The sequence below is a fragment of the Eubalaena glacialis genome, chromosome 10, assembly GCF_028564815.1.
Source record: "Eubalaena glacialis isolate mEubGla1 chromosome 10, mEubGla1.1.hap2.+ XY, whole genome shotgun sequence".
NCBI lineage: Eukaryota > Metazoa > Chordata > Mammalia > Artiodactyla > Balaenidae > Eubalaena > Eubalaena glacialis.
The window spans coordinates 45,444,762-45,461,308 of record NC_083725.1 but is presented as its reverse complement, the minus strand read 5'-3'; the positions used below and the strand labels follow the sequence as shown (position 1 = coordinate 45,461,308).

Below are 16,547 nucleotides of genomic sequence, written 5' to 3'. Positions count from 1 at the left end.
GGGGCGGGATCCGGAGTTAGGCGCGGAGGGAAATAGCAGCAGACTAGCGAGACGCGTAGAGGCTCAGAGAAAACCCTTCCAGAGGCAAAGGGACCTACACGCCCCGGGACGCACTAACTGAAGCCTGGCGGCGGGGAGGCGCGGGCGGCGGTGGGGCGGGGGCGGGGGCGGGGGCGGGGGCGGGGCGCGGGCCGCGCGGGGCCGCACAGCCAGTCAGAGGCTCTGCGCGCGGGCCGCGCGGACGCATTGGCCGGAACGCTAGGGCCCCAAACGCTCCAGCGGGAGGAGGCGCCGCACCTACTTCCGAATATAACCGACTACCGAGCTGAGGAGCGTGACTACGAGGAGGCGGCCTCCAAAGTGCAGTGAAAGCGCCCGGCGGGAAGCATGTGTTACCTGGGTCCCCTCCTCAGGGAGCGGCCGGGCGAGGTGGAGGATTCCCTCTGAAGGATTAAAAACTCGGCAGTTGTCTTCTGCCACAGGCTGGGGAGGACCCGAGCAACTGCTCCATTTGAACTGTGCCGACGGGCAGGAGGATGAGAGACGGGAATTGAGAGTCACGGACGAAGGACAGGGGAGTCTGGCGTCTGCTTGGTAAGTGGCTGGCATTCCTTCGCCGGTGACTGCTGTCTGTGATTGTGCACTTGGTCTCCCAGGCGCTGACAGTTTGTGACACGCTCGCTTGTGCAAAGCCATCCTTTCTTGCCGTGTTGCCAGAATTTAAAAACTGTCACATAAAGCTGCTTGTTGTTTTTGTTTTTTTAATCAAACATGTTATTTTTCTCTGCTGGGATTTCAGGTGAGAAAAGTTGAGGCAAGACTAAATATTACCTATTTGTGTTATCTTGTAATGTCATCCAGAATGAGAGTAAACAATTCCTACAGTTAAACTCTAAGGTGACAGATGCGAGGAGAGGGTAAGATTTTTTCTACAAAAGAAACTAAATGTTCAAAAAGTAGGATGTCTTTCTCAGCTACTGGATGTATGTCTTGTGACTGGGGAGTGTGGTTGTGAGAACAGAGCCCAGATAACTGGGCATTTGGCAGTGCAATAACTTGTTAAATTCAGTAGGGATGCTCTATAAGTGGAGTTCTACAAAGTTCGAGAGACTGAAAAAACAGTATCTTGGATTATGGTGAGGTGTTTTCTCAATGTTGTGTAGGAATGTCACAGATATTTTAAAAGATTATAAAAATTTGTTCAGACATCCTTATTGAGTTTTTTCTTGAAAAATGGGAGGGGATATTAATTTGCATATATATGAACATAGTGTACAACAACCTAAAAAATTTTAAGTTGTTTTAATTAACTTTATTTTGAAAAGCCAAGAATCCCTTATTTATTTTAGAATTATTTTATTTTTACATTTCATAACCTCTCTGTCATGAAAAATGTAATCAATGTGCTAATTAAAGTACAGGTTTGGAAGCAAAAAAAAACTTTTAAACTGTTGTATGTGAGGTGCTTTACCTGTGTTCAGTTCGTCAAGTTTTTTCCTTAATTTAAAAGATAAAATCATATAGAGATGGCAAACCTCTCCCTTGATTCTCAATTTTAGCTGGAAATAAGGATGAAAGAAAGAGATATACATTAGGATACTAGCATTAAAAGCTACAAACAAATAAATAGAGATCAAATTTTAAAATTAATAGAGGTATTTTTGATTACTGTTGAACTACAACAGGACTGCCAAAATAACTTATGACTATCACAGCAAGCTTAAAAGAGTTCATCGTGATTAATATCGTGACCTTAAACATAAAAGAATTAGTAATGATTAGGTCATTATTTTTTTCAAAGTGCCTGTAATCAGTTTTAAGCCACTCGCAAATGTTTCTTGGCATATTTTCCTACTTCATATTCAAATTATTATAAGTTTTATGTGGACCAGTATATTGAGTCTCAAACTTGACAGGTATATGTTCTTTTGATTCAAGTGGAAATAAACAGTATGACTATGCAACAATACATTACATAAAACAAATGATTAAAAAATAAAAGATGTTATAAAGACCAAGTAAGGCTAGTGAAAGAAACAAAAAACAAAATTCAAAGTTAAAAGTTAAAAAAGGAAATGTGATATAAAAAATAAAATAGAAAAGTAACGTAGCTGGAGTGTGGTGAGATGGTATTAAAGCATATTTGAAAACAGAAAATCAGTGAAATGCTTGTTACAATGTAAGTGCCAATGTTTTGTGCAGGGATTGGTGGAGCTTTTAAATTGTTCTTATTTAAAACTTCTGAAAACTAAAAAATGAGTAGGGAAAACTTCATTTTAATTTCTCTTTGATTCCATATACAACTGATAGAAAGTTTGAACTCTCAAAAGTTAGAAAAAAGAACATTACCCCAATAGATTAACTAAATGCCAGATTTTGTCTGTAAATTCTGAGGCACATGCATGGGAGGATGCATTTGAAAATAGATCTGAAAAGCTACAGTCGTGGGATTTTTAAATAGATTGCTGAAATACCTTAGTGTTTCCCAAGTGAGCAATACTTCAACTATTAGGTGGTCTGAAATCTTTATTAAGTTAGGAAGATGAAAAATCACACCTTGAATGTACACATAAGCTATGTTTATTTTAAAAAATAATTAAAATTAGTTTCTTATGAAAGTTTAATCTTATGTGTCCAATTAAATAACACTATCTATTAAAAATGGACCAGGTCTGGCTAATATATATTTCTTTATATATTTATATTTCAGGGAAGAGGTTGGAGTGTGGTTTAATGTCAAAAGTGACTTAGTGATCAGGACCAGAGGGTGTCAGTAAAGGATAGAGGGCTATCTAGATGGAGAAAGTAAGGGCATGCTATGCTAGCCAAGTCATTTTGGGAGTTTGTCTTACTTCTAGCTAACACAAAGATATAATTTTATGAAATTAAAAAAAGTGGAAACTTGTCTGGATGGCTGTAATAGGTTAAAGTTGATTTAACTATATTTAAGTTCGATTGGCTAAGACAAAGTTTTATAGCAGAGTTTACTGTTCCCCATCCATTAAAAACTAATTTAGGAATTTGATGAGGCCAAGATGCTTAAAATATAGTGATATGCTGAATCCAACCTACCACACATATTTTGCTTACCTGTAGTCTTTGAATTGTCTTTCTTTTTAAATATGTTTAAAAAATTTGTTTACTGAGAGGTCGGAAATTTATTTCTCTTAATTTAAATAGACCCATACATTTATATAATTTGGTGTCTCAAAATTCTGACTTCAAGAGCTCAGATTTATTCATTTCTTATTACTGAAGATACAAACATAAAGTAAGAGAGGTTTGTATTTCTGACAAGATATTTTAAATTAGTGTTACAAGGCTGTGCTTATATGTTACATGAACTTCTTAGCACTTTATAGCAGGAAAGAGGCTGGTCGGAAGCTCAAAGCGGTAGAATCTCTGCGAGGTCTGTTTTCTGAGCATTTGTGATCAATAGCTCTACATTAGAGACTGGTGCATTTAAAAAGTAATGAAGTATATAAAAACTCTGTAACACTTAAGATTTAGGATTAAAAACTATTATGAACAATATCCCATGTCTCTACCCAGACCCTTTCAATTAATATTTCCTCTTCTATATTTTTTGATATTCAAGTGTATAACGTTAGAAAGGTTGTGATAAATGGAATATTATCCGTTTATATTCTTCCCAGATACTTTGAACAGTTTTCTTGTTAATTATTTTCATGAAGATGAATAAAACAAATTTGATAGTGTTGCAGTGATACAGTGGATATGGGAAGAATTTTTTAAATGGCTTTATTATATATTTACTTTTTAGGAAGATATTAAATTTTTTTAAGTTGTGTGGTGGTATTAAATTATTTCCCATGAACTTGATATGACTATGTATTTAACTTCATTTATGTTTTACCTGTTGTAAATATGTGTATAAGCTAAATATTGAGCATTTTCATCCTTATCAACCCCTTAAGTTAAAACACAGTCTTTAATTTCATATTACAGAGTATCACATATTGTATTTTTGACCTTACAGACTTCTTAAATGTTTCAATGGAAACATGAGCTTATAAGACTTAAGAGTCAGCCAAAATATGGAAGCTCTTCTTTTCTCTAGTACAGGGAAATGGAACTCCAGAAATAGGCAATAAAGTAATTCTGAAAAATGAATCAAAGTTCTGTCCTTTTTGTGGAAATCAAAAAATCAATGAATCCACCACTTCTTAATCTAATATAAACTAGTGTGAGATTTTTCATTTGTGAGAAACTTTAGAAAGTACAGTCATGTTATTTTACCATGCGTTTCTTGAGCTGGAATTCCTTGTGATCACTGTCATTTTTAAACAATTCCAAAAATGTTTTATTGAATGCATTTAACAACACAGTTGCAAAACAGATTTTTCTTCTCGTTTTCTCAGTGGTCCCTTAAAAATCCATAATGACCTAAATAACTTGCTTCCCTGTGGATACCACTTTTTATTTATTTTTAACAAGTGGACTTCTCTTAAAAGATCTGGTAGGACTTGCACAGTTACTCTTACTCCAGTCATGGTTCCAAATATTTCTTATATTCACTTGTATAAACCAAAAAAGTTGCAATTTTGATAGAAAACAAAGTATTAAGGTATTTGTATAAGCTTCCCCACAAACATACCTTTATAGTTTGTGTCTTTACTCTAAAATATAGACCTGCTTAAGGGTTAAAGTGGCTAATTTGAACGTTATCCAAAATTTGAGCAATTGTATATCGGGCAAGGAGGAAGGTGAAAGTATTTCATTCATCTGAGTGATCAAAAACTCTTGTTTGTGACTGTTGACTGGAAAAGTGTAATTATATGCATAAACATTTTATGAGGGGGAATAAGAATCTGATCCTTATCATTCTTCTAGCTACTAAATGCTCAAGAAGGAAATCATCTCATTTTCCATTATGATCCAGTAGAGTAACTATAGTATATGGAGTTTAGGAAGAGAAATTTTGCTGATCAGTTAGGTGATAAAAGGTAGATTGAAATTCTCTTTCTCTCGATAGTCATAATATTGGCAGAAACATTCATCATGAGGCTAAAAAAAATTAAGGGGCTCTTATTGAGAGAGATTTCATAATAGGGTAATTATAGTTATAATGTCTAGAGTCATAAGCAAGATTCTTAATGTATTTTCACAAATATTTCACTAGTTGCAGTAGTTTGTGTTTAGGAGATAACTAGTAGAGAAATGGTACATTTATTTGGTGAAAAATTTACTTTTAAGTATATGAACTTTCATCTTTATTTTCTCATATATTTAATTTCATGTTTATATGTATTAAAGAACAAAATTTTCTGAAAGTAAAGGTAACAAAGAGTTTAATTTTAATTATCCTAAGTTCTCCCATTTCAGTTTAATACAAGAATTGAGTTTTAAATGATACAGTATTTGATAAGATACTATTGTACTTTATAGCCCCTAAAATGACAGAATAATATGAAATCCCTGATGACGAAGATGAATATTAATTGGAAAATACAGGTTACAGTAGGAATTTTAAAAAGAATTCTTGTTTTCTAGAAATAAATTTTTATTTAATTGGCTTTTCATAGTCATTAAATGTAAAATTGTTTCCTGGGCACCTAAACAAATTTAAGTGCCCCCCCCACCCCAGTATTTCTGAAAACATTAGAAAAGTCTCATATTTAATCTCAGTTAGATTTTGGTTTTGTCTTATTTTGTTATTTTGAAACTTTCCTCTTTATATTCTTATCTAAAAGATATAGACTAGCTTAATCTAGTCTCTTATGTTAAAAAATTAATAAAACTATTTGTTAGTGATGATTAATTTTGTCAATTTTGAGTATATTTAAAGATAAGAAATTCAAAAGTTATGTCTTTTATTAACTGATACCTTAAACTTCATAATTTGACACTCTTCCTCTTTCAGTGCCATTATTCTAATGACTGTGTGAGCTAGTGAATGAGAGTTTCTAATGCTAAAGTAAGCATGTCATTAAATATAGCACAAATCACATGAGTTATTGATGATAAATAAATTATTAGGACACTTAGAAAAAAGGTGACAATACCATTTAGTGTTGGGGGGAGCCTTAACGGTGCTCGTATTTTCACTAATTTAATGTGAAGAGTAATAAAGATAAAAAGAGGTGAAGTGTCATGTTTAACATTTGGTGGAAAAGATGGAATTAGAACCCAGTTCTCTTTAACGTCTAGGTCAGAGATTTTTATAGTTTATACGTTTTTCTTGCTGTGAAAATCTTAATTATTTTGATACCTACTCAAATCAAGATTAGGGTATAAGTATATGTAATATTTTTTTGCCACTGGTTATCTGTAAAACATTGTCTTTTAAGACTAGAAAACTAAAAATCCAATTATATTAACTCAGAGGAAACAGCTATACCCATATTCTCTTAACGAAAAACTGAATGTCTAGACGACTTAATTGCTAGATGTGAACTTTTTCACAATGAACTTAGTGCGCACTCAGCAGCTAAATCAAAAGGGAGAAGGTTTTTGACACTTTCAGTTAAGAAACCTGCAAACCCAAGTAGGAAAAGAAATGTAATTGATTTTTTCCACTGTATATTTATAGAGGACTATCCATTTCTTTTGTTAATACTATTTTTCTATATTGGCAGTTGTTTTTTTCAGTAATACATGTTTAATGGGACACTAAGCAAAATAGAAAATCAATGAGAAATGTGAGGAGGAAATATTCCTGTGAATTGACAAGTTAGGATAAAATTTAAATCATGGGCTTCCTTAGGGCTATAACAATTTTAGCATTTAATAAAATGCAAAGCAGAAAGTGAAGTAGAAGTTCTCTAGAAATAGGCAGTATTTCTCTGAATTTTATAACTCAAATATCAACTTTTATATAAATTCTAGCTTTACTGTTATAATAACAAAGGAATTAAACAGAGCAAATTTGAGCCTGTAATAGTATTTAGTTATCATTGTATCTGAACCAAAGTTCCTCTATGCTTAATTTTAATAACATGATGTAAATTATTTTAGAATGAATATGTGCTAAAAATTTTCTTCTGTAGAGCTGAACATGATAAACTGTAAAATTGGCACAGTGCAACTCAGTGGAAAGGCAATTATATGTTGCTGGGTTTCTGATATAATATTATTTTTACAGATGTCTTCTCTCAAACTTTTCTTTGTATTAGACAAAGACAAGAGCTTTTTGTATGTCCCTATGGGGTGACTTCATATTTTAAGACTCTCTTTTCCTTTAAATACTGAGTATTTAAAGGTGACACGTTAATGTACTAAAGATGAGGTGGAAGACTGGCTGAAATGATTAATGGCTAATTTGAGGTTTTTTTCTACCCTATGAATATAACCAAACTTTGCAAATAACCCTAGTAGAAAATATAAAATATATTCTCCAACTTCAAAGAATAAATGGTCCTTAATATTCTTTGAATTTTTACTGTCTTTAGATATTTACTCACCTACAACTTACTTTGAAATTTTCAGTGTTTTCAAAGAGCAGTAACCTTAGTAGGAACGAGTGGTTACTTGAGATTTAAGTTAAGTGATCCAGAGTTGATTTCATGAAAATTTACCATAATAAGTGTGTTTGAAAACTTATGACTGTATTTGTTTGTTTTTCATTCCCGAATGTGGTCTTGGTGGTATATACCTCAGTGAGTAAAATTAACAAAACGTAATTCTTTTCACATTGAAAGCGATTTCTACATTATTTCACTCACTCAAATGGTCTATAGTGGGCAGTTGTAGTTAAGTAAGAATATAAAGGGCAATAAGTAGTTCATGGGCTGGTGGAGGAAATAAGCACATAGGGTGAATACACTTCAGTGTGAAATGTGCAGTTATATAGTATATACAGCTAAGATGCAAATTTTCAGTATTTCTCCTTTTGGAGACGGCTGTTAGTTTACTCCTACTGAGACTTTCCCGCATAGATTATTTCATGCTAGCGTTCTTTTGCTAATTGCTGCGTTTACTTCCTAGTACCTAAATTATTTTGAAGTACTTTTTCTTCCAAGATTCACCTAACCATTTCAAGTGAATGTTGTGTTTTTCTACATCTCATTATAGTGCTAACTTTAGCATCTTAGACCCATCTAGTCTCTTGATGATATAGATGAATTTATGGTAAAATGAACATGGCTTAGATGCTGTGAAAATATGCAATTCTTATATGTTGTTATAAATAAGCTTGATTTCTTTCAGTTATTAAGCATGGAATATTTATGGTGCTGGTGCTGGTGATACTTATTTTACAGGGGTGGATTAACTGTGAAGCTGTGAAGCTTTGCTTACACAGTCTCTTCCAGATAGTAGTAGTCATAGTAGCAACAGAGAAGATAGTAAATATTATTTTGATAATTATAGTAATATATCTAATATAAAGAGGCAGTATGGATTAGGGGATTTGGTGTTTTAATTTTAGGGTTAAGTCTTGGCTCTACAATTTGTTAGCTGTGTTATTTTAGAAACGTTACTTAACCTTTCCTTACATGCAAAATTAGGATAGTAAATGTCATGCAGTAGTGATAATATAAAAGAAAAAACCTACTTTTCAATGACAAAAAAAATGACAGTGTTAGAAACATCAAAAACAAGTCTGGGAAGAAATTTTGATTTTACTTCAATTCCTATTCTAACATATAAGCTTTAAATTATCTGTCTACCAAAATATTCTGTTTTTGTATGAGGTGCAATGCTGTTCTAACTGTGGAAAGTGATATTGAGATGTATAGACCATGATCCTTTAAAGATTATTCTGTGTATCTTCTTTTTTATCTGAGTAATTTATTTGGATAGACATTTCTTACAAAATTAGTGTTTACAGTACTACTTACTTTTGGGGATCCAAAGGAAGTAAGAGGTTTGATCCCTGACAATGGAGAGGTGGAAAATTGTCAGTCAAAACACAATTTAATAAGAAGCTTAAGAAAATGTACTAGTAAGCATAGCTATTCAGATATTGGTCATACAAGTCTAAGGACCTTGGATGAACAGAAATGGTCTTTGTGGGGATGGATTAAGCTGACTCTCCAGACAAAATGAGAAACACTAGGACTTGAAGGAAGTTTCAGTTATGGATTGACAAAGACTCTTTTTCAGTTGGTGAGAAGAGAGGCAGAAATGAGGTGGATGTTTGGAAGGAAGTAGAAAGGTTAATTAATATAAAGAAAGAACTCTTTGTAATGCAACAAAGTTAATATATGTCAAATGAGGAGATGTAAAGGATTCTGGGAGACAATTGAAGAATTGGGATTTTGTTGAAAGCAAGATGTTAACCATTTATTTTAAGATTAGATGAGGTTCAGGGCTTCCCTGGTTGCGCAGTGGTTAAGAATCCGCCTGCCAATGCAGGGGACACGGGTTCAAGTCCTGGTCTGGGAAGATCCCATATGCCGGGGAGCAGCTCAGCCCGTGTGCCACAACTGCTGAGCCTGCGCTCTAGAGCCCACGAGGCACAACTACTGAAGCCCGCGCCCGGGCTTTGCAACAAGAGAAGCCACCGCAGTGAGAAGCCTGTGCACCGCAACAAAGAGTAGCCCCCACTCACTGCAACTAGAGAAAGCCCGTGTGCAGCAACGAAGACCAAACGCAGCCAAAAATAAATAAATAAATAAATAAAATAAGCTACAAGGATATATTGTACAACACAGGGAATATAGCCAATATTTAAAAAAAAAAAAAAAAAAAGATGAGGTTCAGCCCCAGTTTTTTGCCTTGCTGTGACATGGACAAGTCATCTCCTCAGTTTATTAATCTCTCAAGCAAGGGAGGTGAAATCAATGAAAGTAAAGGATTTCTTTTCAGGTTTTGATCAACTGTAATTCAGTGGCTGTGTGCGATGTGAGGTTTTGATGAAGAGGAAAATTGAAACAGAATTGTAGGTGTGGGCAGGTGAGTTTAGGATAGATTCCACCAAACAGAGATAATGAGACAAGAGATCATGTTCCTGGCATTTGGGGAGGCCATGGAAAGAACATGGACTTGTTACACCCATGCTTGATTCTGGCTCAGCAGCTTCCTTTTGGTTCCCTGAGCAAAACGGTAACCTTTCTAAGATTTCATTTCTTTTCCTGTAAAAGAATGATACTGACTACTACCTCACTTTTTTTTTTTTAAAGAAGGAAATGAGACTGTAGATTCAGGAGGCAAAATCATTTTCTTCATATCTTTAGGTCTAGTTGCTTACAAAAATCTCATTTTTTACTTAGGTTCAAGAAATATTTAAAGGCAGAAAAATCATTTGAATTTTGTATAAATATACATGGGTACAATCATTCCAGTTTTCCAAGTATGAGGAAACTCATGTAATTTCTTGGCACAATCTTGTAAATTTGTTCATAGGTGCTTTCTTTTCTTTTCATTGTCTTAATTTTACTTGCACATATTTAAAGAGATTACTTGATTTGGGTCTTTTTTATTTTATTGTCTTTTGATTTGCCTGAAAAAAAAGAAGTCTTTAATGTCCCTCTACAAAATTATTTAGAGCATAGATTCTATTTTGGTAGGAGAGGGACATGTTTCAAATATTGTTTTTGAATCCCATGTGATTGCAAAATAGTATAGGAAATATTCATTTGAAAATAATAAGTTCCCCCATTTATTTTCTTCTTCCATTTTTATTATGTTCTTGTTAATTAAAAAAATTGTGAGAGTGGCTCATGTTACAATCATTAAATGTTAATTTACTGCTAATTCATTAAAACAAATAGAAACGGAAGTCTTTTAAATTGTGAATTGTCATTAGATTTAATAGCAAAAATAAAAAGATTTCCGTTTGAAACATTTTACAGATACGTTTTTCTACAAGTAATATTTGATATATTACCTTTTTTGGCTTGGCTACTCTGACAATAAGAGTTATTATCAACATACTTTTATGATTAATATGCTGCTTTAAATATGTATATGCTTTGTATCTGTACAACCAATCAACAACTTCCTCCAATATACATAGATCATTTTATTATTGCAGAAGATTTGATACATTAGAAAAAAATGGAAGAAACAAATCTCACAAAAAATAGTCTCTTTCAAAAAAGTGTGGTAAGACTATACTGGGTCTGGAAATATTGGAGACAGAGGAAAAAAGAAAGGTAGAGAAAGCTACAAAGCAGACAGGAGAGGGAGCTGATAGAAAGCAATTTTATACTGTTCAATGAGGATGTGATTAAGTAAGTATTCATATCATGAGATACTTTTAAAAATGCCTGGAGTTGATATTTCACCTGAAACAAAAGTATCTCTTTATGTTTTTTACATGTAGTTGTCTTATAAGATAATAGGCTTTAGATATAAATACATGGTTGATTTTCCCAGACTGAATATTGAAATGCCGTCTATTAAAATATATTGTATAGTTGTTCTGATTAATACTAATTTAGAAGAAAGAAATGATTTAGTGTTCTCGTTCTCATCCTTATTTTTCTCCTTAGATATTCTGCATGATCAGATGTCTCCTACATATTACAACTTTAATAGATGCTTAAAAGTTAAGACAACTATCTTGATTTATTTTCAAATTAACTACCTTTTCCAAATGTTAATCTTTATTTGGTTAGTGTTTGCCTTTAGCCAATGTTTAGATAAATGGTCTGAGATCAATTTCTTTTTTATCTGAAGAAATTACTCTATCATTAGGTTCTTTTATCCTTTCATTTCAAACAAACACACTAGGGTAATTCAAGTTTTTCAAGAGGAAAAAAGAAAACACAAATGCAAATAGATACATCTTCTTATTAATCTTTTTTCCCTAGGTAAAAATAATAGAAGCATCATATTAAGGATTAATTTAAAAAGACATTGTTTTGTAGAGGAATTACTTTCCAGTAACAACAAATACTTAGTTTTTTCTAGTCCTTCATTGATAAAGAGTGGAGTGCTATCCAAGAATTACTTTAAATATGATCCTGAGATACTTTATGATAGAATACAAATGATCAGCTCCATTGGGTGTGTTATCAGCCTGGCCACTGCATGATAAAGCAGCTCTCACAAGTCAGAATCTGGAGGGTGAACACTGTTGTTGTCATCTCTTTTTTTTCCTAACATGGCGGAATTGACAATGAGCAGTATAAAAAGAATATAGTAAAAGCCCTAAAATGTCTTCTAGTTCCTCTCAGAAGTAGCCATCCTCAAAAGGATTTTGTATGTACATCCTTTATGAAATTGTTACAGTATATCTTTTTTTTCTTAAAATAATTTTGGTTGTCTACATTACAATTCAAAAAGGTATATAATTTTTGAACACTTTACTCTTTAATAAAGATATACCATAATTTATATAAATAATTCTTGTCTTAAAATTATTTGTCAATTTATTTTATATGCAAATACTAATAAGTATGTAATGAAAATTCTTATATATGCATTTTTACATAAGTGTGAGTAGATCTAGAAGTAGAGTTGCTAGGTCAGTGAGAATGTGCATTTAAAATGTTGGTTTTACTGCTGAATTGCCCTCCACAGGGATAGTTCCAATTAGTACTCTAACCAAAATGTATTAGGATGTCTGTCTCTCTACACTGTAGCCAGTACAGTGTATTATGAAACTCCTTATTCTATACCCAGTGGAATAGATGAAAAAAAGTATCATATTTTTGTTTTAATTTATGCCTAATATTTTAAACATTTTATATATTTAATAAAACATTTTTTAACCTGCTGTTCTTGCCCTTCCCCAGTTTAAGTCTACTGAGTTGATCTTTTTCTTATTCTCTTTACGTATTAACTGAAACCAAGAAACACATAGCAGCAAGAAGTCAATTAAAAATGCTTTGGGGCATTGCCAAATTTTTGAAGAAATAAAATACATGTCTGTGAAATGCCAGAGATATTTTATAAATAGCATTCTTTTCCCTTCCCCCTCTGCTGTGTGCAAAAGATCCAGTGGAGTTAAAATGAGGAGGAGACAATTCTACTTGGGTAGACTGGAAAGGGCTTCAAGCAAAGGAGTATTCTTGGACAAATGATCCCTCTCATTTTCAAACCAGCCTTCCAAATAACATTCACCCAGCACTGGTTCCAGGCATCTTTCACTGGAATAACATTTCCAGTCTGGTTTATCTTCCTCTATTCTCCAATATGTCAATCTTTCTGACGGAATAATCTTTCAAAGATTCAAGTCTTGTCATGCCATTTCTTTGCTTTGAAAGTTCTAATGGCTCTTACTGTTTGAAGAACACATTTCAGATTCTCAGTATGCCAGTATGCCAAGGAGCTCCGTAACTGTCCTTTAGAAACCATTTAAAGGCTCCTCTGCAACTACACCAATGTACACATTGTAGATTGAGCCATAACCTACACCAAAACCTGTCATTACATTTCCCGTCTCTATACTTTTGCTGACATTATTACTTCTGCCAAAAATGATGCTTCCAGATATCTTCATGCAAAAACTACTTTTCCTACCAGGAGATCACAAGCTGCTTTAAAGATAGGAACATATTTTGATCATTTTTATAAACTACTTTGTGTAATGTGAACAAGTGAAATGTTTATTTAATGTTGTCCTAACATAATTCTCTAAATAACAATTCTTTGAAGATGCCACTATTGAGAAATACTACGTAAGAAGCAATTACATTTAGTATAGTATAACACAGAATGAACTCTCAGCCAGTGTTCTTACTATACCTCTATATAAGTTTGGGTTTGGTACTTGACCTGACAAAGTCAGTAAAATTCATTATTTGTCCAAGTGGTCTTTTCCTAATTGTAGTGAAGAAACCAAATTTGTATATCCTTGAAGAATTTATGTTGAAGGTTTTTAAACATTTTTAAAATTTTAATTTAAATTTCAAGATCCACTGAATCTCTAGATTTTGCTACATCTGCATGGCTCATTACAAAACATGTAACATTGCTTGTTATAAAAACATTGGGCAGTAGACCAATACTTATTTTAGCACTTCTGAAACATGGGCAGATATTTTTCATTTTATATATCATTTATAAATGTGAATCAGTCCCACAAAGTTAAAACTTCTTAGCACAAAGAAATCAAGAGAATATATACTATTTTACACCTCACTGTAAGATACTACATAGGAAAAGTTTTATAATGAAAAATGACGTATCATACATTGTTTGAATTTTACCATTGAATCAAAGCTCAAGTAGCAGTAAGTAAAATGTCCTATCTGTAAGTAAAATAAATTATAAACTTAATTCTGAGTTCTACTTATCATAGAATTCTATTCCAGTTCAACAAATTAGCAAGCTGCTAACATGTGGTACATATCTATCAGATAGCAAAGTTATCAAAAGAATAATAAACAACTGAAAACTGAAAAGGCATTTCCTGGATCTTTTCAATATAATTAAATTTTTGTAATAGATATCTCTTTTGGGGTCTATTTTAAATAAAGCATAATTATCTTATCCATAAAAATAATGTTTCCCTCATTCTGGTATACATTTTGATAACAATTAAAAATTGAGTCCATAAACTCAATGTCATAAGGTCATAGATCACAACAAGCCTAAAAGTGTTTCTCAGCTTTTCAGATCACTGACTATTTAAGTCTGGGAGTGCTGTTATCTCCTTTATTCCCTGTGCTTCTGTCTTCTTTATCTTAAGATTCCATTCTTTGAAGGAGTTCCCTCTGAACAAGAGCTCTGTGTCATCAACAGGAAATACTATTGAACTGTGTAAGGATCTACATTCTTATTTTTTCCATCACTAGACAAACTCAGAAAAGCTAAGCTGCTGTTCATTGTATTCTCTCTGCCTCAAGAGCAAACACTAACAGTAGAAATCAAATAGAAGACCAAGACTCCTTTCTGAGATCAGGGAAAAATAGAGCGTTTACAAGTGTCCAACACAAGATGCTAGCCGGAGTCACAAACATTCCAGTGAGCGCAACTAAAACTACCTTCTCATCTCTGTGATTTTGCAGAGTAGTGGGCAGTTGCTTAACAAGGGAGAAGACGAATGTGTGTATACTTGCTGCTGAGCACTGAATCCAAAAGCAGAAAAGAAACCAATGGTGGTATTAGCTTCTGTGGTCCTAGGGCTGAGAAATAGATGGCCTGGGGGAATCAGCAGTGCCCTATCAAACATTTAAAAGGAATGTTCCTTGGCATTCCTAAACATCTATGAAAAAATTTCAGAGATTTTTACATTAAAAAATGGTGTAGCATGTCAGAGTATCAGAAAAAACCAAAAAAAACCCCCAAAACCTCAAATAGCATATACCCATTTTAATTTGTTCAGTAATTTTAGGCTTAGCATTTTTTTAGGATGGAAGGGGGGTTGGGGGGAGTTCATCCTTCATTTGGGTGTAAAATCAATTTGATTTTGATAAGAAGAATTCCCCATCGGATCTTTATTCAGTAGCAGAGGGGTAAGAATTTGGACACTTTGGACTACTGTTACCAAGGTGCCAATTAGAGGGGGGCAGTTACTGGAGAAAAAGGCAAAAGATGATTACGTATGACACAAATGTCTGTAAATTTTGAAAGAAAAATAAGAAAATATAATTTATTGATTAGAACCAAAACCGTTTTACTTGTTTTTATATTTATATAGGTTGTTTTTTTCCCCAAATACTGTGAAAACTCTCAAAGACTGGAGACATGACTTAAATTATGAGTCTTGGAAAAAACTCCTGTAGCAAAGGTTTATCATAAAAATAATTATGTACATTAAATACATTCTATTATACATGAATAAATATTGTACCTGCCTGATTAATGAGTATAATACTGGTGTTTGATAATATTTGATGCCTTTATTCTTAGGCTTTATATTTACCAGTTAACTACATTTCTTTCCACATAATTTAAGTTTTAAAAACCTGAAGCTGTAAAAATTCAAAGAAAAATACCCAAGAAAAATAAAAGAAATATTAAGAGATCATGCAAAAATAAAAGTAAAAAATGGGTACCCTTCAATTCAGCCTGTGTTTCTTTGCTGTTTACTATGTGCAATGCAAGTTGACATGTGGATGGCACAAACACATATTTAAATATTAACAGTGTATCAAGTTTACTCAGAACTTTTTATGCATAAAGCAAAACCTCACAATATCTATTATATAAATGGTTTTGCTGATGCATGTAGAGAGATATTGTATATGCTTTTAACTACCTTTTATGTTAAAAGAAGAAAAAGCTGTCACAAATCCAAAATATTAGCATTAACATGGCTTTAGTCATAATTTTAGGGCTCATTATAAAATTAAAAAACAAAACTGCAAAATTTAATTAATGCCCTTCTAGATAATAATAGTAATATTAATGATAGTAATAATAATAAGCAACTTAGGAGATGTAAACCAAAGCTATAAAGAGGAAGAAATGTAATTTTGTTTTAACTTGAACCAGTCTCCTCAAATCTAGAAATCTCTATTCCTCATTTCTCATTTATTCAGTGAGGACACAAAACTGAGTAAGATAGACTGCGCTGGCCTTGAATTTTCAGAACGTGACCTTAACTTTGATGGAGTAGGTATTTACCATCACGAACCATCTCTGAACATTTTTATTATTTCATTTTATTATTTCAAAACTTACCTGCGAATTTTACCTTTTCAAAACTTGTTTCCACATCTGCTTTTATTCAATCATTTTTTCCTTCT

At 33.0% G+C, this 16,547-nt stretch overlaps 1 protein-coding gene across 3 annotated transcripts in view; it reads left to right on the top strand.

Annotated features, from left to right (window-relative positions):
• Positions 1-244: 244 nt before the first annotated feature.
• CNTN5 (contactin 5) overlaps positions 245-16,547 on the top strand; it is a 1,391,352-nt gene continuing 1,375,049 nt past the window's right edge. For all 3 annotated transcript variants that reach the window (XM_061204029.1, XM_061204028.1, XM_061204030.1), the window contains exon 1: positions 245-594. The gene's annotated coding sequence lies outside the window, so the exon portion shown is untranslated. The remainder of the gene's footprint in view (positions 595-16,547) is intronic.